This window comes from Canis lupus, chromosome 15 (assembly GCF_003254725.2).
Source record: "Canis lupus dingo isolate Sandy chromosome 15, ASM325472v2, whole genome shotgun sequence".
Taxonomy (NCBI): domain Eukaryota; kingdom Metazoa; phylum Chordata; class Mammalia; order Carnivora; family Canidae; genus Canis; species Canis lupus.
Genome location: NC_064257.1, coordinates 4140424 through 4166729, shown reverse-complemented (window position 1 = coordinate 4166729; position 26306 = coordinate 4140424). Strand labels below are relative to the sequence as shown.

Here is a 26306-nt window from a genome sequence, read left to right as displayed (position 1 = left end):
ACGCCCTTAACCCTAAGGCAGACGCTCCACCACCGAGCCCCCCAGGCGTCCCAGTGTCAGCTCTTTTTAATGTACGGTGGCCATCGCTGTCATCTGCTACCCACCTTGGTTCGGCTGACCCCTTAGCCTAACATCATCTTCTTCCCGTGGTTCCATGTTCAAATCCTCTCCATGTTGAAATCTAGCCTCAATCGTCACCTCGGTCTCTCTGCCTGGCAGGGATGCTGGTTCCGCTAATCGTTGGGTGACCACGGACAGGGCAGTTCACCTCTTCGCCCCTGTTGGTAGGAAAGGGGTCACTTGTCCTGATCCCTTGGATGAGGGGCTGGCCCTGTCCATTCCTGAGCTGGTGGGGCAGGGGGGGGGCAATTCTGGCCTTCAAACACCAGTCCTCCTCAGATAGGTTCTAAAGGTCACCTGCATGCTTCTGCCCCCACCAGGGACACTTTTACAGATTTACAGTATAGGAAGAGCTGTTGTATGGTAAAGAGAGAGAGAAAAAAAAAAGAAAAATTAGTCTTTGGTCCAGAGGCCCTGGAATAGACTGGAAGGGAGAAGCAGCTCCTTCCAGGATACTGGCCGGCAGCTGTGCGCTGGGCCAAGATGCAAGCCGGTGTCAGGGAGAAGGCTGAGCTCGTCTGAACACCTTTGCTTGCAGCCCAGGCACGCCGGCTCTCCTGTCCAGCGGGTTTTGTCCAGCAGAATTTAACAGCACCTGATGGCTGACATCTTTTGGCAAAGGACAGGGCCAGAGGAGAGGCTGGCACGGGCCCCCAGGGCTCCCCCGCGTGCTCTCTATCCTGTGCTTGCCACCCCTGGCTCCCTGCCTGAACAAATCCTTGCCGCACTGCAAGGCTTGATGGGAATCAACCCTTGTTTCGTGCAGCGTCCAAGTCCCTTCATCTGGGATTACCTTCCTCCTCTTGCCCGTCCCCCCATCGCACTCTCTCTGGCCGCTGCCAAAGACCTGTCATGGGGCCACCACTGACCCCTGTTGTTTGTGGGGAGGGCTGCTGCCTCTCCTGCTGGACAGTGAGCAGAGAATTGAGACTTGGTTCTAATTTGCTGGACTATTTTCAGCTCTGTCTTCCTTGTCTCCTCACCACACTGCTTCCTGGGCTCGGCTGTCCGCCCTGGAAACTGTCCCATTCGTGGCCACCCCCCTTTTTGGACTCTGGAAGAGCACTCTGCCCAACCCCATGACCAGGTCGCCTGATAGAACTGTGCAGGCTGTGCACTGCACAAGCCCCTGGCGCCATGCAGGTAGACGATGGGGTGAATGACGACCCTGTGGGCCTCACCACCCTGCTCCAGCGTGGGGCCTTGCAAAGACTTTCATCGACGCTGGATCCTCTGATTTTTGGGAGGTCCCACTCCACACAAAAACATCCATATTACAACATAGCCGTATACTCCAGTTAGTATAATTTCTTGCTGTAAAAATATTTTGAAAAAATGTTTATCATCTGACTCTTTCAATTATTTGGCTATGAGCACCTGATTTATGTTTGGCTATGATTTCTCAGCAGTCATTCTCGAGGATTCTTGAGAAAAGGAAGAATTAAATCAGCAAGCTGGTTTCAAATGTAAAGCAGCTCTTAAGAATTTAGGAACGAACAAAGTTAACTTGATATTTTATAGATATTAAATACCTATTATTTTTTTTTTTATCTTGAACAGGCTTATGTTTGGGTTTTTCTGGTTTTGGGGGGTTCTTTGGTTTTTTGTTTTGTTTTGTTTTTTGCATTTTGGAGTCATTAATCATTTCTTTCAGAAATCAAGTATTTTCATGGGCCTCAAGCATCAGTATAGGCCCTTCTCGGTTCTCCCCAGATGGCAGAGACGGGTCTGTAACTTCTAAAGGCACTTTACCAAAGACTAGTGGTAAGTGGTTAGGGGGTCACGTGGCTGCATGCTGCCATCAATTCCTGTACACGCATGATTATTAATGGTTCCCCTTTTCCTCTCTAGGGGGTGCTGGTTTGGACGATCGATTGTCACCTTGTCATGAGGAAAGAAGGTATGTCACAGAGTAGAAGGGCCTAGGCCAGGTCGGCCCCAGAGTCCCCTTCCAGCCTCCCTCCTGGCCCGCTCCCATGTGGCCCAGGGAAGCTCACCTGCCCTTCTCCCCCACCCCACCACTTCTAGGGATGTTCTGGGGCTTGCCACACCTCAGAATCCAGAACAAACAGCCCTTCGTACCACAGATGGAGAGTCTTTCCTCACCCCCACCCAACGCCTGCTCGCCAAAGTCCTCATTTCCTGTTGTACGAATGACATCTTTCTTAGAAGACTGACAATGGACATTTTCATTTCCTTTGGTGGAAACCCCACTCCCGTCCCTAAGGATATGCTCTGGCCCCAAGACCCCAGCAATACAATCGCAAGATGGTTGCACATAGATACACGTCCCGGAGTCTCAATCTACATATCTGTAAATCTTAAATCTTTTGCGGAACAAGGCTGAATATCAATTAATCATTCAATCAGCTTCTCTTTAGCACCTATCAGATTGTATTATGATTGTCCCCCTCCCCACACTGTGAGTCCTTGGGGAGATATGTCGGCGCCTGACTCGTTCTCCTCTGCATCGCCAATGCCAGTCCCAACCTTGGCACACAGAAACGCTTCCGGAAGGCTGAGGGGATTAATAAACATGGCAGCTATGTGCTATTAGACTGTCAACTGCACTTGTTCATTTCTCTTTCCACCACAGTATGCAACAGCCTGCTCCCGGGAGGGCAGAGTCTATGCAACATTTGACTGGATGGATGGATGGATGGATGGATGGATGGATGGATGGATGGATAGATGGATGGCTGGATGGATCATGGGATAGATGGCTGGACAGGTGGATGGCTGGATAGATGGATGAATCATATAATGGATGGTTGGATAGGTGGATGGTTGGATGGATATATGGACCTTGTGATAGATGACTGGACAGGTGGATGGTGGATAGATGGATGGATCATCTGGTGGATGGTTGGATAGATGGATGGATCATGTGGTGAATGGTTGGATAGGTGGATGGATCATGTGATAGATGGTTGGATAGGTGGGAGATTCCCTAGCCTGAGAGGTTGGTGTCCAGGGAAAAGATGGAGCTGCTTTTACTGTAATAGTTTTCTGGTCCCAGCTCCGATCCCCATGAGGCCTGACCACCTTATGGTTCCCATCCTCGGATTCCCAAGAGAATGTTCTGTATCCTTGTAATGAACCCCCTTCTACTTGAGGCAATTTGGTGGATCTCTCTTTCTTCTAACCAAAAGAGCCTGACTCAGATAGAAGCCCTCTTCCCAGGTAGGTGTGGGGATGTAGGAGATGGGCAAGAACAAATATTTAAGTCTTGATTGTACCACCAGTAGGTCTTAGCTGTTGGAGTGTTGTACCTTCTTGTGGTCTTCCCCGAGACAGTGCTAGAAAGCAGTCCTAGCTCAGCTCAGGGTAAACTGTCCTGGGAGTTTCCTGTTCAGGTCTGTGCCAAGTGCTAGGTGGACTTCTATGAACAACTTGGCCCTTGCTCTGGAAGTGGCCCACCAGCTCCTAGCATCACCCCCAACAGTTGCTGTGTCACCTGGCACCCACTGTTCTGGGCTTCAATTCTCCATGTATAAAATGTGAAGTTGGGGGATGCCCGGGTGGCTCACTCAGTTAAGCGTCCAACTCTTGATTTTGACTCAGGTCATGATTTCAGTGTCATGAGATCAAGCCCCTTGCCAGGCTCCACACTCATCAGGGAGTATACTTGAAACTCTCTCTCTCTCCCTCTGCTCCTCCCCCGTCCTGCTGGTGCATGTATGTAAGCTCTCTTTCTCTCTCTCTGAAATAAATAAATCTTTTTTAAAAATGTGAAGTTGGAAGATGATCAAGCCTTTCCTCCTTTAACATTTTGAGGTTATGTGACTTGCTCAAAGTCACAGATATAATCCCCCTGTAAATGCTCCCCATTCTCTGGGTGGGATAACAGATTTTAGCTCACCAATCCCAATATCAAACCCCACGCCCTTTACTAGCTTCTACAAAGGCACAAAGAGCGAGGCGTGATTTTGCTAATTTTCTGAAGATGTGTGGGTTCACACACTTCCCTAACTCACGTTTTTCCTGCCATCCATAATTCCTTTCCCCATTTTCACATTTAAATTCAGCCCACTTCTCTATGCCAGGCTTTTCCTCCAGGATACCTTCCCCGCTCCCTTTTTTGGAAATGTCCCCTCCTTCCCAGCACCCTTCCCTCAGGGCTCAACCCCTCCTGTCTTAGGTTTCAGATCCCATCTCTCTGAGGTGATCTGTTTTCCTCTGCAGGATGATGAGTCAGTCCTCAGGGGGCAGACAGGGGCAGCTCTACATATACTCCCCCCCACCTCCCCACCCCCCCACCCCCGCCTCGTTCCAGAGAGGGGCTCACCCACAGGTCTGTGCACAGCAGGCACCACTGAATGTTTAACGGTATGGACAGATAGGCAGTGATTTTTATGATGTGGTGCAATGGTTTATGACAAACCAAAGTTCACAACTTATTGTTAGAATTTTTTAAAAAGAAGGTCACAAAACAGGAAGTATTACGCAACATTTTTCTAAAATGGATTTGAAGGAGTGTGGGGAGAAGTGCGTGCACCCAAGTCATTCATTCATGGAGGCAGGAACTGGGGTGACTCTTAGTTTCTTCTTCTAACATATCTGTATTTCTTTTTTTTCTTTTTTCTTTTCTTTTTTTTTTTTTTTTTTTTTTTTACCATATCTGTATTTCTAAATGTTCTAGAACGAGCATGTGTTACCGTCGGAATGGGAAAAAGGAGAAAAGCTATTTAAAAATAAATAAGTAAATGTTTGTTTAGTGAATGAAAGAACAGAGCTCTAGTGTGTTACCAGACTCTGATTTGAGCTGGATCTCAAAGCTAACATCAGCCCCTGCCAGCCAAGCCCCCCTCACCACCCAGTCACTGCCACTGGAAGACCAGAGGAGCTTCTACCTGTAAAATTACCCCTAAGGAGTTTGCAGTGACCATTCACAGTTCAGTAGGGATCATAGTGGTCCTGCCCTTGTTGACAGCAATCATCACCCCCCCTCCATGTATGCACAGCACTTTACAGTTCACAAAGCATTTTTCTATACATTCCCTTAGTTTCTCCTTACGATCCTGCAAGGCAAGTATTAACGTCTCCTAGTAACAGGTGAACAAACTGGGGCCTGGAGAGAAAAACTGGGGTGGTCAAGGTTAAGGTCACACAGCCAACAAGGGGTAGAGCCTTTGCACTCAAGCCAGATGCCCCTCCGACCCCACACCAATGCCCTCGAGCGAGGATCAGATAGGGCCTCTAGGTTCACCAGGCCCCTGGGTGTGTCCATCCCCAGAAAGGCAGGTTCTGGGGACAAGCATTTCCTGTTTGGGAGTCTGCAGTGCCCAGGAGCACTCCAAGGAAGGTCCCCCACGAGTGATCCCTGTGTGAGGGAGCCTGTCTACCACTGAGGCTGGAATAAAACACTGCCTGGGGGGCGGGTAGCAGCTGGGGAGGGTGCTGGGGTGTGGGTGGCCTGGACCCCAAGCAGCGATCAAGCCTCTGGGAGTGGAATCAGGGAGTCCATCCTCCCAGCTCTACTCTAGAAGTGAGAAGCACGGTGGAGAAGGCCCCAAATCCAGGCTACCCCCCACCCCCACCAGGAACAACTTCCCATTCCTGGAAAAAATACCCTCTGACCTGACTCGGCAAGATCCTCAGTCAGAAATCTCTCCTTTGCTGGCACCACCTCACCAAAAGGCCAATTTGTCCGCTCCTCCACCGACCTCGTGTAAGATCCACTTGGAAGCATCAAAAACTAATTACATGTTCTTTATAAAATATAATTATGATAAGAAAACAACACAAAATACTAGGGAAGATATTAAATATTGAGTTTGTATATAGGTTCCAAATTAAATCCTTTCAAATGTTTTAACGAGAAACTTGAGTTCGCTTCTGGAAGCATATTTCTTTTAATATCAGGTTTTACACTAGAAATGAGTAGGACACACAATTTATCAAAATGACTCCACACAAATAATCAAAATTTTTAATGAGGATCTTTTCAAATCCTTGACAAGTGGCATCAGTGAGGAAGTTTGTTCTCACGTGTTAGTGATAAAATATTTTAAAATCATTCTTTAAGCAAGAATTCATTCAACACGGCAATTGCAATTATATTTGCAGACTATTTGTAGGTCTTTATTGACAAAAGTAATGTTGGAATTTCTTGTGCTAAAGCAAATGGGTGTAGGATCTAATCGAATTTTTTTCACACAAAAGTATTGCAAAATGATGCAGCTCTAATCTGCAGACCAGGCATGCACCATTAGAGCAGGCGGGCTGCGGAGAGCCTGGATGCCTCCGAAAGGGCAAAGCAGGCAAGGAAGGACAGAAGGATCCAAACACATGTCAAGTGGAGATCCGGGGTCACTGCTGGAGCTTCACCACTCTCCTGCTTCCCAGCCTCCCTGACCTCACCCCGGGCTGGGGACATCTTGGACACCTGCGACACAAATCCCAGACCCCCCTGGGGCCCCTGGTTCACCATGGACAGCAGCATACTCTGAAACAAGGTAGCAGATGTCCAGGGGGAGGAAATTCCTTGACCACATTTGGCCCATTTCAGCAGAGCGGGGGGGGTGGGGGGGGGTGGGGGGGTGGGGGGGGTGGTCCAGATGCCACTAACCTTGCGAGCCACTTGCGGGGACCTCAGGGTACGCCCCCCCCCCACCTCCAAGCCCCTCCAAGGAACCCTCAGCCAAGGCTGCTCCCTGGCAGAGACAAGCAGCTCATGAGTTTCGGATGGCCCAGGACCATAGGGTTGGGGTGCAGGGGGATGCAGAACGGTACTTCCTGCCAGACCAGGTGAGTGGTTCTGGCTTAGAGGTCCCAACTGCTCAGAGAGGCTGGAAGATCTGGAATTTCCCAGGAGGAACTCTCAGCCAGCTCTGGAGCAGTAGGGAAGCGGTGAGGCTGGGTCAAAGAAGCCCAGGGGAATAGAGAGAACAGAAAGGCAAACTGGGCTAGTGCCCAGAGCTAACGCCCTTGGAAGGTTAGGCCTACACTGGTTGTTCCCCCAGTACAGAGCCCAGGTGGGGTCCGACAGTCCTTCCCCTCTACCTTCCTGGGTCTTCTCCTCTACCTTCAGCCCCCCTGAAAGGATCTGATAGTAAGTGCGCTGGGGCCAAGGATCGGCTCGTGGCCCCATGATGCATCGCAGGTGGGAATGTGAGGCTAGACCCGCACCCTTATTGTTGGAAGAAGAGGAGGAGGGAGTGACAAGGGCAGAAATGGAGAAGGGGTGGGGGGTGGGGCAAGAGAGGACCTATCGGAGGGGAGAGAGTGGGATGGAGGGAAAGAAACATGTAAAGCCAGGGATGAGGAGAGAGAGGAGACAGCAGGGAGGGGGGTGCTGGGGCCGGCAGCCGAGAAGGAGAGAGAGCGGGGATGGGAGGGAACACCAACATGAGTCCGAGACCCTAGGGGGAGAGAGGTGGGACCGAAAGAGCCCGAGGGTGGGGGGGAGGAGGCCGCGGGGAGCTGGCGGGACAGAGAGCTGGGGTCCCCTGGGCTCCCCAAACCCGGTGTGCAGGTGCCCTATGGCAAGATCGCACTCGAGCTGGGCCTGAAAATGCCAAGTCCATGGGCAAGTGCAAATGTAGAGAGGCCCTGGGAGCACTTTGTGCAAATATGAGGCCAGGAAGCGCGCCCCCCTCAACTCCAGGGTGCGCACTAATTCACTCTGCGTCACCCGGGCGGGGAGCGCGCAGGGGCTCAGGGGCCCAAGGCACCGTGGGGCCCTGCAGTTGCATCCCTGCCTAACAGAGCAAAAGGGACAGATCAGCAGGAGCGAGGCAGGTGGGGCTGGAGGAGGGTGCGGGCACCAGGGATGAAGTCAGAGGAAGAGCCGTGGACACGGAGGAGAGTGTTGGGCCAGGCCTGGGGCTTCCTCCTGCTGCTGGAGGACTCCCAGCAGGACCTCCCAGCCTCAGTCTCCTCCACTGTAAAAACAGGGAAAAGAAAGCCTTCCCTGTTTACCATAAAGGGTCTTTTGTGAGCCTGGAACATGAAAGGGTTGGAAAGCCATCAAGTCCCTGTATGCTAACTAATGATGCGGATGGCGATGATGATGACAATGATGATGAGGATGAGGATGAGGATGATGAAGATAGTTAACTCTTCCACCATTATGTGTCTGGCAGGTTGCAAAGGCTTCACACACACCTGAACTCCTCTCCACAACTTCATTTATGCCCACTTTGCAGATTTTAAAATTGAGGCACAGAGAGATTGAGTCACTCATCCAAGGTCACACAGCTTGTAGCCGGCTGGTGAGCCCTGACAACGTGGCTTCGGAGTCCACGCTTCACTGCAGTACACGGGCGTGCTTTATTATTGCCCACGTTGTACAGATGAGAGAAAGAAGGTTCAAGAAAGTTGGGGCTTCGTCCTACATCCCACAGGCAGTAGCAAAACCAACACTTGGGCTTTCGGGCTCAGAGGAGATGGTGGGAAGAGCATGGGCTCCAGAGCAGGTGTTCGGCTGCTGTGTGGTGTTGTGAGTGTGACTTTGCCCTCTGCAGCAGGGAACACTGACCGGCTCCACAAGCGTCGTGGGGAGATTAAATGTGAAAAAGTATATGAGGAATCTGACACACGGTTGATGCTCAATAAATTCATTTGGTCAATATTTATTGAGCACTGTGCTGGGTCCTGAGGACATAGAGATGACAAAGAGAAGACACCTGTCCTGGGGGGACTTGCCTGTCAATAGGGGAGACAGATCACAAGTACACAACTCATTACAGATTGTGAGTAGGAAAGCTAGGAAGAAAATGAAGAGAGTCACACGAGGAAACCGGCTCAGGGAGGAGGTCTGGGAAGACCTCTCTGAGGAGGTGTATGGAAAAATGAAAAGTGCAATGGCGCTAACCAGGAGAGGACCTGGGAATTGTGTCCCAAGAGGGAGGAGAGCCAGTGCAAAGGCACTGAGGCAGAAGACTTTGGCTCCTCCTAGGAACTGGTAGCAAAGCACAGTGCATGGGGAGGACAAGGGCAAAAGAGGGGTTCAGACAGGCAGGTGGGGGCCTGGCCCCACAGGGCCATCTAAGCCATGGATTTCATCCTAAGCTCAATGGAAGGTCATGGAAGGCTCTTTAGTAAGAATGACGTGATTCAATTTACATTCTCAAAAGTCACCTTGACTGCCAGGTGGAGACTGGAGACAAGCGAGAGCGACAGCAGGATGTTGTCAGGAGGTGTCTACCCAGGCTTGAACCAAGAGGTGTCAGGGGAGATGGAGAGACGGGAGCGGATGCCAAACTGCTTTATCATAACACAAATGCCAAGTGCAGCTCACCTTGCCATCGCTCACCGGTGCTATCTGGTCTCGGACTCAGTTTCCAGGTCTCGTAGAATGGGCTTCACCAGTTCTAGGACCATGTGGCCATGGCCCCCTGGGGCTCTTCAGCTGACCTCCCCGCCCAGTGGCTCCCTAAGCTGAGCTGGGGGTCAGGCTGGCCCACTGCCCTGTCAAAGGCCACAACAGAGCAACGACCAGCTCTTGGGCCTGTGGGCACTGCCCCGGGGCCTGGAGACCCGCTAGCTCTCGTTCCTCCTCCTGCTGTCGCTGCCTTAGGTCCGTGGGGGCAGAAGCGATCTGATCTGTGAGGTCCCTGCTTTCAAGGTGAAGTGTTCCGGGAGGCAGGTCACTCTGGAGGCGATCTCCAGGGAACAACCCCCGGGATTATCCTGTTGTGTTTCTTTAAGCATTTGTTGTTGAAATGGGAGTTACAATCCAAGCTCATTTGAATAACAGAATCATAGGAAAAACACCCTCTAACCACAAAAATGAATATTCAACATTCCCACCTTATCTTCTTTGCTTTGTAGGGCTGTTTCTCAGCTGCATATTAAGCGGCCCCTTCGTGTGAAGCTGGCAGAGTGGTGGTTTTGGGAGACAGAAAGAATGCTGCTGGCCTGGAGGTGCTACGTTTGTTCGTTCGGAACACAAGTCATTCTTGGCCTCCAGAATTTCAGAGATCTCGCAGGGACAGGCCGCAGGGAATGGGGAGGACTGGGGAAAGTTGGGATGGAGACCTTGGGAACTGAGTGCTCGGCTCCCACAAGCCAGGGGGCCAGGCAGGCCCCAGCCCAGGTGTGGCTCATGGGGAAACCCCAGCAGGGGAGCATCAAACACGTGCATCTCTCACACGGTAGCGCCCCCCCCCCAAGCGAGTGCTGTGTGCCTATAAGTGCCACGGTGGGGGCACCTGCGGGGCTCAGCGGTTGAGCATCTGCTTTTGGCTCAGGGTGTGACCCTGGGGTCCTGGGATTGAGTCCCGCATTGGGATCCCCGCGGGGAGCCTGCTTCTCCCTCTACCTGTGTCTCTGCCTCTCTCTGCGTCTCTCATGAATGAATAAATAAAATCTTTTTTAAAAAATAAAAACGCCACGGCGGCAATCCCATAGGTTGTGCTTACATTGAATACCAAAGGTTCCAAGGACTCGGTGGGTCCTTGGGAAATACTCTAGACACTGATGATCTCTTGCACCCACTTTTTCCAACCAGCTAGAGCTTCCATGTACGCAGCTACACACACCAGACGCCCCGCACCTCCAGCGCTTCCCTGAACACGACACTAACTTTCCTGTCGCCTTGTCTTGGCATCTGCTGTGCTCTCCTCCCGGCATGCCTTTCATCCCCATTGGACTCCTGACAAGCACCTGCTGCAGGTCATCTCTGCCTACGACCCCCACCTGCACCAGGTTCCCCCAGAACCTACACACTTTGCCATAATGAACGCACTTCTCTCGTGTCCTCTACCAAACTAGACTGTGGGGTCCCCAAGGGGATCCCTGCATCTGCAGCACTTGGCCAGAACCCGGCACAGAGCAGAGGCCACTGTGTCCTTGTGCATGCACAAATGAGACACGGGGTGGCTTTGGGATGGGACTTGTGGGTGACACAAAGTAGAGAAACAGTAGATGTGTCAGGTGGCGGAATCAGGGTCTCAAAAGGCCTGACTTGCAGAATCAGTGGACCTAATGCAACAAGAGGATATTTAACATGAATAAATGTCATGTCCTGTACCCGTATTTCAAGCCTGGTGGCTTCAGGACAGAAATGGGGGTGGGGGAGATGGAGGGAGAGCCACCCCTTCCAGAAAGGAAAAGCCTGGAGCGAAGGGCACTCGTGGGGTTGAGAGGCTGCTATACAAGCCCAAACCATCAGAGGCAGAATGAATACAGGTACTGTCCCTAGAACAAGGGGAGAAATATCCTGATGAACCCCAGAGAGGCTCCAAATAATCCGATGGAAGGAACATCTCAAGGGAGAGAAAATTAAGACATGAAGTGGAGCCGGCTTCAGATCTCCTAAGGGCTGACCAAGAGGGGCAAGGGCACACAAGTTCTGTGGGGTTTCCAGGGGCAAAAATGGGGTCAATGATTAGAAGCTCATGGTAAGGAAGAAATACTGGAAGTCAAGCATGTCCTAATATGGGCAAGATCGCCTCAGGTGAGAGTAAGCTCCCCACCCTTGGAGGCATGCAAGCAGAGGCAGGACTGAGCACTTGGCAGGGATGCCGGAGAGCCTTGCTACCTCTCCAGCCTCCTTTCCTATCATTCTCCTCTCTACTCACAGTGTTCCAGCCACACTGGCCTCCTTGCTGTTTCCTAGCCACACCAAGCACATCCCAACCTCAGGGCCTTTGCACTTGCTTCCCCGCCTTGCCTGGAAAGTTCTTCCCCCAGATACTGGCATCTCCCCCTCCCTCACTTTAATCAGACGCCTGCCTGTCATCTCCAAAGAGGCATGTTCCCTGACTGCCCCCATTTCAAGTTACACCTACATATTGTCTATATCTCCCACTGTAATGTAAACTCCTTGCGAGCAGGATCTTGAGCTTATTCACTGCTGCATCTCCAATGCCTAGAAGGGCCTGGCACGTCGTAGGTGTTCATTGACTATTTTCCCAAAAAAAGGAAATGAATTATCTCATTTATTCTCCACAGTAAGCCCTACTCAATTTAATTCCCACAAAAGCTTCTCGTGGAAGGATGTAGTGGAGAAAGTTCCATTACCAACGGAACAAGGATGTTCAATGGACAAGGCATAGCACAGACATGGAAGGGGAAGGAACTACTCCCCCCCCGCCAGCCCTGAGCGTGGAACTTCAGATACCTAGTTTTACTTAACAAAGCTGCGAGGTAAGATTATTTCCCCCAAACCTCAAAGCTCAAAGTAACCCTATTATTATTAGTCAAATAACAAAGTCATATTAAGCTATAATAATAACATAATTAATATTATATTATATACAATATGTTACATATCATATATTGATATATTATCAATAATATTAATATATACTATTAACATATTAATATAACATATAACATATGTGATATATTAATAATATATTAATTATATTTTATAAGATAATATATAATTTATATATTATATGACATAACTAATATAACTTATAAATGATAGAATTGATATTATCATGATAAATTATTAATAAAATATTTAATTATTATTAGTCAAATAACAAAGTAACACTAGTATTCACTGATTGCAAGGCCAGAAACACTCTTGCTCATGGAGGCAACAAGAGAATTCCAGGGAAGAAAGGAATAGGCCGCGGACACGACCGCCCTGGCTCAGGGGAGGTGAGGGGACCTGACGGACAAGGGCACCGACAGTGTCCATGCGGGGAGAGGGAGCTGCCCGAGGGAAGCGGACATGCGGTTACCCCACGAGCAGGTGCTGGACAGGACGCTCGTGGCCCGTGGGTCCGATGCCCTGGTTGCAGAAGCTCGGAGGGGCAAGCGTGGTCACCTGGGAGGAGACGCAGGCCTCCCAGCCTCGGATGCCGGGCGAACATCAAGTCTCATCAGGGTTCGGTATCCAGATCCTTCTTCTTCAAACAAACCCTCCGGGTCCGCCTCTTGCTCTCATCGTGCGCGCAGGTCTGGGCATCAGCGTGGACCTTCCGGACGGACTCAGATTCCAGGCCCAGAAACCACCCACGCAGAGGCTTCCCCAAACCTCCGTCCCTGCAACTCCACCGGTCGCCGGCTCCGGGAAGGGACTGTCAGAACTAATCTACTTTCCCGTCTATTAGGGAGCCCTCCCGGGGTGCGTAATGCACAGATACAAGCCCGCTTCACCTCTACGAGAAGGGTTTAAAAAATGAAATTAGACATGTTTTTGAGGCAAAATCTCTCCCAGTTAACTCCCTGGTTCGGCACAAATTCTCTCCGCAATCGTGACCAAAGGAGGCTCCTCCAAACCATTTGCTGTCAACCCCCCTGAGCTGTCAACTTTGATTACTCCTTTCCTCGTCCTGTGCCTTGTCTTGTACCAAAGGAATAATAAGTACCTCCGTCCCCTTCCTGAATCTAGACTCCAGCACCTTGTATTTCCTGCTTGAACACAAAACTTCGCAGAAAAAGCACAAAGGCTGTAAGGGCAGCTTCTGTACATCCCCTGGGCAGGAGCCGGACACTATTTCTAGGCGGTGACCCAGAAACGCGCTCATTTGTCCAACATTTGGGGAGGCCTACTAGGTGCCGGCCTGCCCCGGGCCCGCCCCGCACCCACCCCAGGTGCTCAGGCGAGGTGCCCATGGGTCCTCCGCAACTGGCCAGGATCCCATCCTCCGTCCCTGCTCCCTTTCACACCCCCCCTTAAAGGTTTGCACGCCTTAGGGCTCCGTCCTTGCTCCTCTGCTCTTCCCAATGTGCAGAGAGGATGCTCCGTGAGTGAGCTCATCCACTCCCACACTCGAAACTTCCATCCCCACACGCATGCAGGGAGTTGAAAGTGGGAGGAAAAAAAGGGAAGAAAAGTAAAAAGTGTTGAGTTGGAAGTCCTTAGACACCTCAAGGCTTGGCAGGTTGAAGGTGGGGCACAATAATGGATGGAAAATTGAATTTACATCTTGTTTTCCCTGATGGAGGAGAAGCGGAGAACGATATGTATTTTCGTCTCTGTGACTCTTTCCCCCTCACCTGCTGGAAGAAAACCACCCAGGACTTCTGGCCTCAGGGCCGGTGGCGGAGGCTGGAAGGGAAGGCAGCGGGCTGGCACCTGCCGGAAACACATCAGCCACGGGGCCGGCACCCGGGCCCCACTTGGCGCGGCGCTCCCTGTGCTCCTAGGATCTCCAGCAGCCCGTCCGCAGTACCGGGAGCACTACCCCACCCCCTCACCCCAGCCGCCGGGAGCACTACCCACCCTCACCCCCACTGCCGGGAGCACTAACCCCACCCTCACCCCCACCACCGGGAGCACTACCCCACCCTCACCCCCACCGCCAGGAGCACCACCCACCCTCACCCCCACAAGTGGTGACAACCAAATGTCTGGAAAAACCAAATTCTCCAATCGCATTTCTAGATTATCCTCTCTCTCCCCCCAAAAGATATAGAGGAGGGGCCCTATGGAAATTGCCAAACATGGGGACTGAATAGCTTCCCCTAGACCAGGAAGGGGAATGTTTCAAGGTTCCAGGAGCCACAGGGAACCCCTGTCTCCTTCATGTGGCAGGACAGTAAAAACCACAAGTCTCTTTCCACCAGGGACATGGCCCCCAGGCCTTCCAAGGTGGTGTCAGTGTGGAGAAGGGAGTCTTGTCCCCAAAAGACATGGGGGCGTCGCCTCCTTAGTCCCACCCCACTCTGCCCAGAATGATTGCTTACCTGCTTTCTCACAGTTCCCTGCCTAGGTTCAAGGACCAGTGACCTTGACCTCCTTCTCTACCTCCCCACCCCCCCAAGCTGCCCTTGGCTGCCCCCTCCACCATCAGGAGGCCCCACTGCAACCAGACACCCTCAGATCTTGGTTGTGGGAAGTTTGGTAATTCTCACTCAGGCAGTTTTTGACAAACTGCCTAAAGCATCCCCCAAATCTTCTAAATGTCTTTAGTCCTCTAAGACTGAGTCTTATGGAAAAGACTGACATCTTTGCTGGATCTCTGCTCCCTTCTTGTCAGAAAGACATCTTCTTCTCTACTGAGTATAAGAGAAGGATCGCTATTCGGTGAGTGATACTTCAACCACACCTCAAGATGGTCCGGCACTTTATGGGATCTCCTGCTCCACCAAGGTCCTCGTGAACAAGTGACATTATTCAAGTATGCCAGCACTTTCCAACAGCCCCTGGCAGGTGGCTAAGGCCCCAGGGATCCCAGAGGCGTCCTTTACTCAATGAATCTTACTGGACTTTATCCTTTTATACCAGGAGTGTCTGGTAATTCCAGTCCTTAAAAAACACACAAACATCCCTGGATTCCTGCCAATCTACCTAAGGCATCCCTAACTCAGGTCTTGCGGGGTTTATCACTCTTAGTTTGTTCAGTGTCCTCTAATGCACACACTTTCTTATCTCCCCCAAATTTCCAAGTCCTTAGAAATAATGCTCTGAACTAACTGTTCCTTAATATGCTCCCTTAACCCACTTTCTGTTTGTGGAGGGATCCTTCTAGAACGCTTTCTTGGAGGGCCCTGTAACTCTTTTCCAAGGGTTCCTTCTTTCGTAGCCTACAGCCCATTCATGAAAAGGAAATGCCTTCCTTCTGGCTTGATGTGTCCCCATCAGCTTCTCTGACCATTCCTCAAGTACTGAGGTCACCAAAGTCAAAATGGGTTCAACCTCTAAGACATTGTTGGCTCAAACATGTGTCCCAGCCTCTACCTAAAGGTAAATATCAGCAAAAGGGTCACATTGTCCACTGAGTGATGACCCTCATCTGCCCATTGCAAAATATGGTGCACGGGGGCGGCGGGGGGGGAGCTGTGTTATCAGCAAAGGCAGGCTAACAACAGAACAAGGGGAGACCTGGTCCCACTGGGTGGCCTACTCTGTCCAGAGGTGCTAGGAACACACTTCACCACAGCTGTGTCACAGCACCTCGACCCCTCCCACCTCCTTGGGAAATCCCAGCCTCCTACAGACACTTTCTGCACATGGGCATCTGAGATCACATCCCAACCAAAGTTATAAAAGGATATGGCCAAGTTATGGCCACTGGATGACCGAAAATAACACCGATCTCTATGTCTGACATACACCTCTTCCTCTATTTGCCTGGACACCTTGGCCTGAAATCCCTCTGGCCTTGATAGAAAGGTCTGGAAGTGCAGAATGGTAGCTTCAGTGGGAATGCCTGGGTCATAGGTAGGTTCAAACCTCTGATTTCTTGGTCCCGATGTGCTCTGGCCTCAATCGCACAATTTGCCCTGATCCTGCCCTCTGGTAGCCCCTGGAGAGCTGCCAGTGGACAGGAGATGCAAGTAGTTGTGCCGCTCTGAGTGTGGCCCGTGGCCAGGGGTCCACTGAGCTGCACTGTCCGCCCAGGTCACTGGGAGTGGGGCCTCATCTTGAGTCTCTGCCGTAGGTAGGTTCACTCCATGGGTTCTTCTTTACTTACATAGATCACTGTAAACCTGGTTCTGCAAAATCTGTTATGATAGGAAGGACCTGGCCCAGGGACCTTGCTGGCCATGGGCCAAACCTCAAATCTGAGCCTTTAGAAGTTTCTCCCGGGCACATCAAACCTGTTTTTCCTCCAGCCTGTAGGTTATGACTCGTGCTGGGCAAACCCACAGGGAACTTAATTTCCTCGGCCTTGAACAGCCTCTGTTCCACTTTTCTCCCCTGTTCCTACACCCTCCATCCTCCCCAGCCCCCTGCACAGAGGTTCTGGATGCCCGGGGCAGACACCATACAAATGAACTGGTTGATAATATAAGCCTGTGGGTTTGGAAATAGTTGACTATACTCCTGGTTAGGTGGTGTCAAGTTGGAGAACAGTTTAAAGACTTCTCTTAATGTCTGTTTTTGATGTCTTAAATCAGCACACCCCTTTTTGGGGCAGTCTTTGTGCTGGGTACTGCGCACAGCACTTCCACTTCCCAGATAAAGGCATCCGGGGCTGACAGAGTAGGAGGCCAGAATCGCAACATGAACAGAACTCACTGGCTGGAGGGATCAGACCGGACAGAATGTCCGGGGCACCCATCGAGAGTCCTGGACTTGCAGCAGTGCGGCGAACAGAGCTGACACAAAAGGGTTTCCCACCACCCACAGCTCCGTGGAAATGCTGTGATGCACAACATAGAGATGACAAGTGCATAGTCAAGCTTAAAGGAAAGAAATGAAAGTCCCAGAAATCAGATAAAAGGGACCTTGAAGCCAAAGCCATAAGCAGAAACAGATACTATAGTGACCCCACAGGGGGCTTGGACCCAGTGACATGGGGGCCGGGATTTTAATGCTCGCAGAACAGCACTGGGGCCTCCAGCCTGTGCACAGAGAAAGCACAGAGCTCTCATAGAGGGTCAAGAAGACCCATTTCCATCAACCCTGGGAAGCATCAGGCAAATTGCTAGGGCCGTGGATAGAAACAAATTTTAAGTTGTCGGCAAGAATTCAAAAATCCCAAGTGACTATCCCATGTAGGTCTGTGTAGGTCTGAATTTTTAGTCCCTAGATGGTACAGGAGCCCGAAGCTACCTGCCTCTCTCTCTCTCTCTCTCTCACACACACACACACACACACACACATATACACACATGCACGCACGCGCATATACACGCACGCATGCGCATACCGATCAAAAGGAGATTCCACAACCACAACCCAGGAAACAACTGAATATCATCCACCAACAGGCCAACTAATAACTTAGTGTCTTCACAGAGTGGGAAAGTATCATATAACATGTACAACAATGCATGACTATGTGTATCAACATGGATCGTTTTTTAAACATAATTTGAGTAAAAAGGAACAAATTGCAGGATTATGCTTATTTTTCCATATGAATTTTATAATCATCCTGCCTGGTTCCCCATTCCTCCTGTCTCCCTCAAAAAGAGCTACTGCAATTCTTATTAGAATCATGTGAAGCTTAAATATTGGCTTAGAAAAAAAATTAACTTAGGAGAAATGTAAGAGTTATGAGGTCAAATTTTCCCAACCAAGCATGCATATTCAGACTTCTAATTTGTCTGAGATTCTAGCCTGCAGAGATGGAATTTTTTAGGGTTTTCGTTTGTTTTTTTCATATGTGCCTTGAACATTTTTAAAATGTATTACTAGGTATTTTATCTTTTTGTTGATGTTGTAAATTTTATCATTTCTTCCATTATATCCTATAACTGGTTATTTATATATATAAAAGTTAATGATTTCTATATATTTATGTTATACACCACTACTTTATTAAATTTTCTTATTGTTGGCAGCAGTTCCAAAATATATCTTTCTAGGTTTTCCAGGTATACAATAATATCATCTGAGAACTGTAATTTTATTTCCCCTTTTTGTAATTTTCATACTTCTAATTTCTTCCTTTCACCTAATTTCATTGACTGCTGCCTCCAGTATAATATTAAATAAGGATAAAAATACATACATATATATATATATATTAAATAAGGGTGCTGAAAGTAAAAAAAAAAAGAAACAAAATTCTTATTCCTGATTTTATCTTGATTTTAAGATTTTTGTATTGGGGTGTGTGGGCGGCTCAGTTGGTTAAGAGTCTGCCTTTGACTCAGGTCGCAATCCCAGGGTCGATTGAGCCCCACATCGGGCTCCCTGCTCATCAGGGAGTCTGCTTTTCCTTCTTCCTCGGCCCCTCCCCCTACTTGTGCTCTCTTGCTCTCGCTCTCAAATAAATAAATCTTTAAAAACTATTTCGTATTACAAAAATTTTTTATTGAAGTATAATTAACATACAATGTTATACTAGTTTCAGAAATACAACATAGTGGTTCTATACATTACTCCACAATTCTAGACATTACCCAATGCTCACGGTAAGTGCAATCACCATACACTATCATTACAATAGTTTTGACTATATTTCTTATGCTGTACTTTTCACCTCTGTGACTTATTATTTTATAACTGAAAGTTTACCTCTTAATCTCCTTTATTGATTTTTGCCCATCCCCCACTCTTATTCATAACTTTAGTATAAAATCTTCCAGCATTTTCCCATTATGAATGATACTGGTTTTTGAGCAGAGATAGATCTTTTTTCATCTTCAGGAAATATCCATCTATTTTTATTTTATTGAGTACTTTTTTTAAAATCAAGAATTGGTCATTCCTTCTCATCAGTTCCATACAATGAAGCATTTTGATGGTTTCTTAATGTTAAACTATCCTTGCATTCCTGGAGTACATGCCACTTGGACTTATCATACTTTTAAGTGTTAAGTCTGCCTGCTAATGTTTTATTTAGGATTTGAAAATTGTCATAAGTGAAATTAGCCCAGCATTTCCTTTGTGTTCAGTCTTCACTGGGATCTGGTACCAATGTATTGCTTAATTATTTTAAACAGTCTGGTTTTTCCTTTCTTTTAAATTTCTAGAACACAGTAACTAATATTGCAATATTGGGATGTTTTTAAAGCAGATAAAATTCTCCTCTGAAACCATTTGACCTTAATGTTTTTGGGGATATAGCTCTTTGACAACTTTCTACATTTTTTCTACATTTTTTCTACATTTTTCTAACTGTATGAATGTTTTGTGTCTTCTGGAATCACTTTGGTAAATTATATTTTCTTAGAAAATTCCATAGCCATTCTGGTTTTCAAATTTGTTTTCACAGAGCTGAGCAAATGGTCTTTATGATTAATTCTGTCTCTGTGTTAATTCCCCCTCATTGTTTCTTATTTTGTGTATGTTTGCTTTCTAATTTTTTTTCTTTACTAGAACTATAAATTCATCTATTTTACTGTTGGCTTTTAAACCTTTTTTTTGTATTTTACTTATTCTACTGTTAATCTATTTCTAACTAATTAAATTATTCTTTTAAGTTATTTTATTAACTATTCCTTCTGCTTTCCTTAGATCTGTTGTGTTATTCTTTTTCTAACTTCTTGGGTTGGATGCTTTGTTTCTCATTCTTGTTTATGGAATTTAAGGTGGAGCATTTTCGGTATGCAATTTTCCCTCTGGTACTGCTAGCCTGCTGCCCTGCTCCTCTACTCCTATAAAACAGGGGCTTTTTGTTTTCTGACTTTATAATTTGCTACCTTACTGAATTATGGAAATGATGTACTATTTTTATTTGAGGGAGAGATCTATTGAGGTTTAATGTGTAGCCTTATATACGGTCAGTTTTTGAAATGTCCCATGGGCACTTAAAGGAAAATTGTAGCAGAGGAGCTCTCTCTCTCTCTCTGTCTCTCATTGTCATATACATGTCATACCTTGTTAAGTATATTATTTAGGTCTTATTTATTTATATTTTTTATCCACTTAGTCTGTCAAACAAAAAAAGTAGACTCTTTTATTAGTGTGCTTCTCCTTCTATTTCTTATAAGTTCTGTTGCTTTACATGGATGCCACTTTATTTATGAGAGTTCATAAACACTATATTTTCATTGCAATTAAGTACACATTATATTAGTACATATAAACACTGGATTATATTATTAAAATTGGAAAGTTCTCCTTCTTTGTCTGATTTAATGACTTCATCCTGAATTCCACTTTATCTGATATTAAGATGGCAATCCCATTACCACCTGCATTAGTTTTCTGGGGCTGCAAGAACACAATACCACAAACTGGGCAGGGGTGGGGGCACTTAAAACAACAGAAATGTATAGTCTCGCTGTTCTGGGGGTCAGATATCTGAAATGAAGATATGGGCAGGGCCACACTCCCTCTGAAGGCTCTAAAGGGAGAACTCTTCCTTCCCTCTTCTAGCTTCTGGTGTTTGACACCAACTGTTGGTGTTTCTTGGCTCATAGATGCACCACTCCAGTCATACGGCTGTCCTCTCCCATGTATCTTCACACCATCTCTCTGTGTAGGTGTCTGTCTCTGTATCCAAACTTCCCCTTTTCAGAAAGACACCAGACATACTGGATGGCGCCCACTAGAATAATGTTTTTTCAGAGGATTTTTGAGATATCCAAGCGATGAGCCCTCTCATTGTTGAGATGTCTCTGTTCAGTGTTTGTGTCCCTTTCCTTCATTGATATCCTCCTTGGTCTCAGCTGGCTTTGGCAGCCCTCATTTCACGTAAGTTAGAGTCTGAGGATTAGGCCTGCCTTCTAGTTTCACTAAAAATGAAGTTTGCAGACTCCTTCGTTTTGTTGTTGCTTTGCAATGCTTTCTGGGGGGTGGGGGGAGAGGAAAGTACTGTTTTACACAGCCACATATGAGAGGTCTTTACCAATTTCTAAATAACAGGAATCAATACAAATTTCTCTTAAAAGATTCTTAGATCAGGGGCGCCTGGGTGGCTCAGTTCATTAAGAGTCTGACTCCTGATTTCAGTTCAGGTCATGATCTCAGGGCTCAGTGTGGGCTCTGGGCTCAGTGTGGAGTCTACTTGAGGTTCTCTTACTCTCTCACTCTGCCCCTCCCCCACTCACATGCACACTGTCCCATGTTCTCTCTCTTAAAATAAATTTAAAAATCTTAAAGGGGCACCTGGGTGGTTCAGTGGTTGAACATCTGCCGTTGGCTCAGGTCATGATGCCAGGGTCCTGGATCGAGTACTCCATCGGGCTCCCCACAGGAGCCTGCTTCTCCTTCTGCCTATGTCTCTGCCTCTCTCTCTTGTCTCTTGTGAATAAATAAATAAAATCTTTTTTTAAATAAATAAAAATAAAAATCTTTTAAAAAAAAGATTCTAGGATCAACTCAATCCTTGAATCACAGTTAGCCCCTGGGATGGGCTTTCTTCATCAAGATTTCTTCATTGGGGTGTAGTAGTCAATCACAATGCTTTGGAAAGAGCCCAGTTCAATGTCATGGGTTGAATGATGCCCCCTATCAAAAAATAAAAATAAAAAAGATATGTCCACCACGAACCTGTGACTGTGATGTAAATTGGAAAAAGGGTCACTGCTGATGTAACTCAGCTAAGGATGTAGAGATTAGATCATCCTGAATTATATAGTTGGCCCTAAACCCAGTGACAGGTATCCTTAATGGAATGAAGACACACAGAGGAGAAGGGTCGTGCGAAGGCAGAGGCGGAGTTTGGAGCGATGTGTCTATAAACCAAGGAAGCTGTCAGTCACCGGAAGCTGGAAGAGGCTAGGAACAGTCTTGGAGGAGCCAACCGTGCTGATGCCCTAACTCTGGTTCTAGTTTCCAGAACCGTGAAGGAATGTATTTCTGTGGCTTTAAGCCACCCAATTTAGGGTCATTTGTTACAACAGCCACAGGAGACTAATATACAGTTTGAATTCTGCCTCCACCGGTTCCAAGGTGTGTGACCTTGAGCAAGGCTCTGGGAGGCAATGGAGGGAAACGAGCCAGAAGAAAAGTGTGATACAACTCAAGTCTTTACGGAGCGGTTGAAGGGCAGTGGTAGCACCAGTGTGCTGTGCAGCCACAGAGGACCAGACCGAGACTGGGGAGTAGGCTCGGGCCCCAGTAAGGCGAAACCCTAAGAGTCAGGACAATCCTGATGTGGAAAGGCACCCAGCTTGGGTGATCACAAGGGCTGAGTCACTGCGGTTATGCAAGGAGAGAAGAGGACCCCCTTCAACGTGAACACTAGGAGCACAAGGCCAGAGTCCGAAAGACTTCACTCCTGCTGTTAACTGCTGGTGACATTTGGCAAATTACTTATTTTCTGAGCTTCGGGAGTCGCAGGTATAATATAAAGGTAATGACAGCAACAAAGGTTGTTGTGAGGATAGCGTGAGAACTGCAATGGTAAGAGCACCTACTGTGTGCCAGGCATCATGCTAAGTACCGTCGCTTGTGTTCACGCCCTTATGAGATGCTTAGTGTAGTGACTGGCACCTACGTGCTCACTAAATGGTACCTGTCATGATTTTGTTGTAGTGTTTTTAATGTCAGGGTAGAATGTTCTTCTTTTTTTAAGATTTTATTTATTTATTCATGAGAGACACAGAGAGAGAAGCAGAGACACAGGCAGAGGGAGACACAGGCTCCCTGCAGGGAGCCAGATGTGGGACTCGATCCCAGGACCCCGGGATGACAACCTGAGCTGAAGGCTCAACACTGAGCCCCCCAGGGACCCCTATGGTAGAATGTTTTTGACCTGGAGGTGCACCAAGGATTAAGCTTAGGGAACGCACAACACCTTTCAAGGTGGGCACACAAGTTGGTATGTATATGTGCTTTTTCGGGGCGTGGATTCACAGCGGTCTTCCAAATCTCAAAGGAAGAGTGGCCCAGACAAGCACAGGCATCTGCTCTGAGGGAAGCGGGATCCTTCCCATCCTGGAACTGGATGGAGTGAAGGCTGCTGCTTTCCAGTGCGTGTCTGGGACAAAGCAAACCTGGGTGTTCATTCTGACGCAGGGACCCGGTGGCCTGTCGCCAGATTCTCCCCCAGTCTCGCTCCCACCTGTCAGTTATTGGCCAATTGGGGTGGGGGGAGCAGCAAGACAAGAAAAAAAGACATTTACAATTTTGATGTGTGTGGGGCAATTTCTACCGACAATTCCCAGTGTCCGGAAACGCCCACCACCTCGGGCGCTTCCACCTGAAGCCCGAGGAGCATCATTTTCCATTCTCGTCTCTGAGATAATAAGTTGGAGAGAAGCTTCATATTTCAAATCACAACTATTTTCCAACTAGAGGAAAGTGGAAACTTTTCAGGCAAATTTCATATGCAGTAACACAATTTCCTCCTGTTCCGCTTCTTTTTTTCACCTAATACATGATAAATATTCAAGATCTCCTTGAGAAAAACATGAGCAGAGCTGGGGCGGGGATCGTCACGGCTGCTAGGTGCAGGCTGCCAGCGGGGCGGACACAGGCCCTTCTCCTGTGAGGCCCCTCTGGATCCCCGTCTCTGCCCGCTACCCCACCTGTGCCTGGGAGAGCCCTCACTCCTGTTAGAATTCGCAGAATTAGATCACTGAAACTTATTTATTATCTGAATAGTGGTCCCCAAATTCTGCTCAGGCAAAAACCATGTTCATTGGGAAAAAGCCCTGAAGAGGCACTTGGTAGAGGAGGTGAGACCAACCACATTGTTAGGATGTTTAAGTGACTTGGAGGCTCCCTTTTGCAGGGCTTAGAGGTCAGGGGACAGGCATAGGGGACAAAAGAGAGAGAGAGAGAGAAAGGGAACCGTCACCAAGGGGGATCAGTGGGTTCCAGCAGCATGGGAGAAGGTACATGACAAACAAGAGGTGGCTGTTTGGAGGGGTGGCATAACTAGCTCTTCTCCATGGAGCACTGGCCACGGGCCCGGAACTGAGCTATCCCCCCACCCCCACCACGGCACTGAACCCTCACAGCATCACTGCGGGGGACACACGATTGCTATCCCCATTTTACAGACAAGAAGCCAAAGTTCAAGGAACTTAAGCTGCCTGAGGTTCTGCGACAAGTAAAGTAAAACATGAGATACCGCTACATACCCACTGCATGGTGTGATTCAAAAGAGTCACCACACCAAGTGTTGGCGAGGATGTGGAGCAACTGGCACTCTGTACGCTGGATGTGTAAAATGGATGATCACTTTGGAAGACTGGCCATTTCTAATAAATTTTTTAAAATATTTTATTTATTTGTTCATGAAAGACACAGAGAGAGAGACAGGCAGAGGGAAAAGCAGGCTTCCTGTGGGGAGCCCGATGCGGGACTCAATCCCAGGGCCCCGGGATCATGACTTGAGCAGATGCTCAACCCCTGAGCCACCCAGGTGCCCCTCTAATAAATTTGAACATATACTTAACCCATGACCCATAATTCTACTCTGAGGTTTACCCAAGAGAAATGCCTGTAGTAGGTCCACAGGTGGCCAAGAATGTTCAAAGCAGCTTTATTCACTAGAACCCCAAACCAGAAAACTCCAAATGTCATCAACAGGTGACCGGACAAATACCCTACATATATACTACAAAGGAAAACTGCTCAGCAATAAAAAGGAGCAAAATAGTAACATACACAATATGGATGAATCTCGAAATGGATACACTGAGCAAAAGAAGTTGGACCCGAGTGCACACTGCATGATGACAGGGACAGGAAGCAGCGTTATGGCTGCCCAGGGCTATGGTGGGCACAACCTGACGGCAAAGGGGGACAAGGGTGATGATCTCAGTGGCAGTTGTATGCGTGCAGACATTTGCCAAAACCCACTGAATGAATAAATTCTTAAAACGGGTGAATTTTATTGCATAGAAATTATATCTCGGTGAGGTTGTCTAAAACACAATTCGAAGTACTTGTGTCTTTGTGATCCTACTCATTGCCCTACCCACCCCTCCCTCTTGCCCCTTCATTCATCTCTAGGGCTGTGCCCTTGTTGTCCTCACTGCCTGCAACACTCCCCCTACATACGCCCGCCTGTATCACTCCCTCCCTCACTGCCTCCAGATCTCTGTTCAAAAGTTACCTACCTGTGAGGCCTTCTCTGGTCCCAGCCCCCCCACGTAAAATAGCACCCACCCTATGATTCTCCAGGCCTTGGCCCTCTTTCTCTTCCGTAGAATTTACCATATCCTGACATATTATCACACCGGCTGACTGTCTATCTCCCCTACTAGAGTAAGCCCCACAAGAGCAAGGACTCAACCCTCACTGACCGTGCTCTGAGGTCTAAAACAGCGCCTGGCATGGAGCAATCATTCCTCGTTGAACGAGTGAATCAAACCTTCCCACCATGCTTTCCCTACTGTTCTTCCCCTAAGAAAGGAGAAATCCTTTAATATCAAAAAGATCTCTCTCAGAGATGTACCCACCCTGCCACAAAACAGTATTTTTTCCTTAAAAATTAATAATAATAAGAATAGAATACTTTGCTTCTCAGTTTCATCATTCACACCCCATGCTGAGTATTACCCACAAGAACATTCAGTGGATATTTGTCCTACATTTCTGTGACTGAAGAACCTCCAAAACAAAGAACCATTTTTCCAAGGTGACTTCTGTCTTTAACATCAGTGACTGGTAGGAACTTAAATCTGCTAGCAACTTTTAAAAACTGCAAAATCCCTACAATATTTTTGTTCTGCTTCGCTGATTGCCCTTCTACGTGTATATTTATTTATTTACATAATCAGGATTACACAGCATGATGACATATATAGTCTGGTATCCTGTTTTTCTCATTTAACATTACAGAGTAAGTATTTTTCCATGTCATTAATAATTCTTGGAAAATATAATTATTAATGGCTATGGAATATAATATCATATGGATGTACCATAGTTTATTTAGCCAGTCTCTTCCTATGGACTATTCAGGTTGTTTCCTTTTTTTTAATTTCAATTATAAATAATGAATGTCATTGCGTATGAGTGCCTGAATTTCTGA

General features: G+C 47.8%; 1 long non-coding RNA gene across 1 annotated transcript; it reads right to left on the bottom strand.

Annotated features, from left to right (window-relative positions):
• Positions 1 to 20307: 20307 nt before the first annotated feature.
• On the bottom strand, positions 20308 to 25220 carry LOC125752520 (uncharacterized). Its single transcript, XR_007402254.1, has 2 exons — positions 21482 to 25220; positions 20308 to 21161 (listed from the first exon to the last, which is right to left on the bottom strand). It is a non-coding gene; the product is annotated as an uncharacterized LOC125752520 (long non-coding RNA).
• Positions 25221 to 26306: the final 1086 nt, after the last annotated feature.